This window comes from Nicotiana tabacum, chromosome 15, assembly GCF_000715075.1.
Source record: "Nicotiana tabacum cultivar K326 chromosome 15, ASM71507v2, whole genome shotgun sequence".
Taxonomy (NCBI): Eukaryota; Viridiplantae; Streptophyta; class Magnoliopsida; order Solanales; family Solanaceae; genus Nicotiana; species Nicotiana tabacum.
Window position 1 is genome coordinate 28,643,767 of NC_134094.1, and position 4,381 is coordinate 28,648,147.

A 4,381-nucleotide genomic window follows, 5' to 3' on the forward strand; every position below is an offset into this window, starting at 1 on the left:
CGCACAACTAATCCCACATGATGAAATTCTACAATATATATATTATTAAAAGGAAAGATAAGAGCATCCGCATTAATCCAAGTGGCAGCCTCACAATAGGCTACTTGGCAAGAAATTTAGAAAAGTCTAATTGCTTATTTCATATAATATAAAAAAATTAAAAATATAAAATATATTTTATACAAAATAATAAAAGAACATATTTTGGACGAAGTAACAAATCTAAATTAGTATTAACTATGAAATTATGTCAGTTATAGATTATAGATAAAATACTAAATTTTAAAAAATAATTAAAACTAAGAGAGTAAATAATACTCAATATATTATTGATAAATTAAGAAAATTAAAGAATTAAGCAAGCTTGAAAGTGAATCCAAGTAATCGTCAAACTTAATATGAAGATAATATATTGAAAGTTGTATAAATTATGTTAAAAGGATGGTAGTCAAGATTTATATGAAGCCAAGTGGCGTATTGAGAAAAAGTAAAAATTATAGAATGATGAGACTTATTTAAATTTGAGATGAGAAAGTGATTTTTCAATTATGATGAAAAAATACAATGTAATACCACATAATTATAATCGAAATAAATCAAATCAAATAACATTGAACATTAAAAGATTTTCAAGTAACGAATAAATAAAATTACTAACAGGAAAATAATTTTTTTTTTATAAAATTATTTAGATAAAACTTATTTTAATTTGAGATGAGCAAGTATCTTTTGAATTATGATGAGAAAATTCATACAAATAATAAAACATAACTAAAACCATAATAGATAAAGTCAAAAATAAAAAGATATAGAATGATGAATGAATTTTAAGTAAAAGAGTAATAAATTAATAATCAACTTTACCAAAGAAAGCATCATGGCCGGGCTCTGCCGGGTCTTCATCAGTTCTAAAACTGGTGGACCGATTCCTGGCCCCGAGTTTTGACCCCGATCGTAGGCGGAAGGTAGTGCTTTCCGTCCCGGAGGATACCCTAATTTTCTCTCCCCCCATGGGGGTTACCAGTTACCTTCGGTCGTTGGTGACCGAATAGGATCAATCAGTGATGAATGTGGTAGGACCCGCCTGCCTTTTCAATGAGGCCCAGCATGCTCTGAATCGGGTAACTCTGATGGCATCTCTGATGTTTCTTTTATACTTAGAATTTTAGATGGTTCTAACATTCTTTCCTCATGTATGTAGGCTTCGGTGTTGCATCACGAGGCTTTCCTCCGAATCCGAGAGGAGCATGAGGACTACTCTGCGGGCCGCATAATGGCCGCAGAAGTGAGGCAGGAGAGGGTAAGATTAGGTGCGATTATGTGGTCGACTATGCGACCGCATAACATTTATCTATGTTATATTGAAGGAATTAATAAGCGAGGATATTAAATTTAAAGGCAAACCAATAAAAAATTTATATGATAATGTAATCATACTGAGCAACGATTAAAGCAATAACAATAATCGAGGACCAAAAGAGAAAAAATGGTATAGAATATAAAATTATAAGATTTATTAGAATTTCAATTCAAAAAGTATTTTTGAGTATGGTATAATCATACTGACACGTGTATATTTGAACCTTTTCAATTGTTAAGGGGCATTATTATTATTATTATTATTATTATTATTATATAACCGTTTTGATATATTAGAGGTTAATTTTAATATTTTGTTTGTCTATACGGCTCCACTATACCAAACGTCAACTCATAAAATCTCATCTCGTACTGTGTCACAGATATGCCATCCTGACGTAAGTGCTCAAACTATCTACGCTGCTCCTATCTGCGAGACTGTGCCACAAACTTCGCCAAAAAGAGAACGAAGAACTCCTGCTATGTAGGTGGTGCTACACCAATCGGCTTGCACCTCTCATAAGCCTCCAACCATCTGAAGGCAGCCCCAAAAAACTAAAAAGTAGTGAACGAGACCCTACTGGTCTCTAAAATACCCGCTGTCCGAAGCATCCGCTGGCACTTATCCAGAAAACCCTGAGCATCCTCTAACTCAACACCGCTAAATGATGGAGGTTGAAGCCTCCCAAATCTTTCAAGTTTCCTCTGCTTATCATCTGCCATATCGGGGACTACCGGGGCCTGAGCAGTTGCAACTGGCTGGACTGGTAGTGCCTACGGTATCTGAAGTGCATGCACTACCTAATCTGGTGTACGGGCAACAGGGATATGAGTACCTCCCCCGGCCTGACAAGTGGCAGGTGCGGCCTGAGCTGAAACCACCTGAGCAAGGCCAGTGCAAACTGTCGATATTTGGGCCAGAGCCTCCTAAAGGTCTGGAATCACATTGGGCACAGCTGGTGCCTTAGCTGGTCTTGTTGGCTCAGCTATATCTGGAATCTTCTCCTGAGCTGGAGTAACTGGTGCGACAGAAATTTAGTTTTCAGAATCAACAAATTTGCGCGACAGAATATAAGAAGGTGAATTGTTCTCCTAAGGGTTCGGCAACCGCTCGAAGATAAGTACAGACGTCCTTTTACCGATTCGCAAGACTCTATTAAACCTGCTCATGACTCGTGAGACCTATGTAACCTAGGCTCTGATACCAACTTGTCACGACACAAAATTTTACCTTTTGTGATGGCGCCTATCATGATATTAGGCAAGCCGACAGTCTCAATAAATTACCATATCTTTTAAGTTTGAAAACATAATATTTAAATTCATCGAAAGAAATCTCACAAATACATATATAAATACTACTAAAACCCGGTGTCACTGAGTACAAGAGCATCTAAATGAATACAAAGTCTGACTGATAAAATCACTGCCTCAAATATAGAATAATACAATAACTAAAAAGTAAGGAAGACAAAGTCTGCGGACGCCAAGCAGCTACCTTGATAGTATCCAACAGAACAAACTTCAAAATCTAGTAGCCGCCGTATCCAGGAGCACATGTATCTGCACACGAGGTGCAGAGTGTAGTATGAGGACAACCAATTCAATAAGTAACAAGGCTAACCTTTGGGCTGAAAGTAGTGACGAGCTCAGCAAGTACAGTCCAGTATAGAAATAACACTACAAAAATGTAGGCATGCTTCCAAGTTCAACAGTTACTCTCAATACAAAAAAAAATAGATCAATTATGAACAATATGAGGAATATGACATCTCTGTATCTACATGCCAATGTACATACTGTATGTGATGCGCCTTAGTGAATATCAATGATTCGGACAAGATCCATGTCTAGGTAAAATTCATCCCTCAATAAAAATGCTTCGGGCAAGATCCATGCCCAGGGAAGATCTATTCCTAAATATAAATGCTTCGGACAAGATCCATGTCCAGGGAAGATCCATCCCTCAATATAAATGCTCTTGAAAAGATTCATGTCCAGGAAAGATCCATCCCTCAATATAAATCATCTACGATCACTATGGGGTGTGCAGACTCCGGAGGGGCTCCTTCAGCCCAAGCATGATAAATAAATAAACATAACTATCACTCATAATTTTCAATCTCTCGGGTTCTCAATAACATGAAGAATCAACCCGACTTGATGATATGAAGTATCAATGAATGATAGTAGAGACTGAGATATGATATGCAAGTAATAGGTATGACTGAGTACAAAAATTATAATTTAAATAATAATTCAACCACAATACAACCCATGTGGGTCCCAAAATATATCGGTGTGTAGCCTAAACATGATCTTTAATATGAGTCTCAGCTCAAATTATCTAACACGTGGAGGATATGCGGATAATGTCATTTATTTAATTATGCAACTCCATGGAATCAATTTAAGTCACAATTTCCATGATGCACGCCCACACGCCTGTTACCTATAATGTGCGTCATCTCCAAACAATTCATACAACACGAAATTCAAGGATTTATACCCTTGAAACTAAGTTTAGAAGTGATACTTACCTAAAAACGCATAATTTCTTACTCCGCTATTCCCTTGCCTCGTGAATTGGTCTCCAAATGTCTCGAATCTAGCCATAAGAAGTACAGTACAATCAATATAGGCTATAAGAATAAATTCCACAAGAAAATATGAAATTATAGCCAAATAACCCAAAATCGGCTCAAACCCGGTCCCCGAGCCCACGTCTCGAAATCAGACAAAAGTCATAAAACCCAAAAGCTCATTCACTCACGAGTCTAACTATACCAAATTTACTCAAATCTGATAACAAAATCCCATTCAAAACCTAAAAATTCTAGTCCAAGAACTCTTCCTCATTTTCCCCAAATTTTCATCTCAACACACTAATTAAATGATGAAAACGATGATATATTCTCATATATCAACCAAATCCAAGTTAGAATCACTTAACCCGATATTTTTCTTGAAAATATCTCAAAAATCGCCTCTCCCCAAACTCCAATTTGGCAAAAATGGAAAA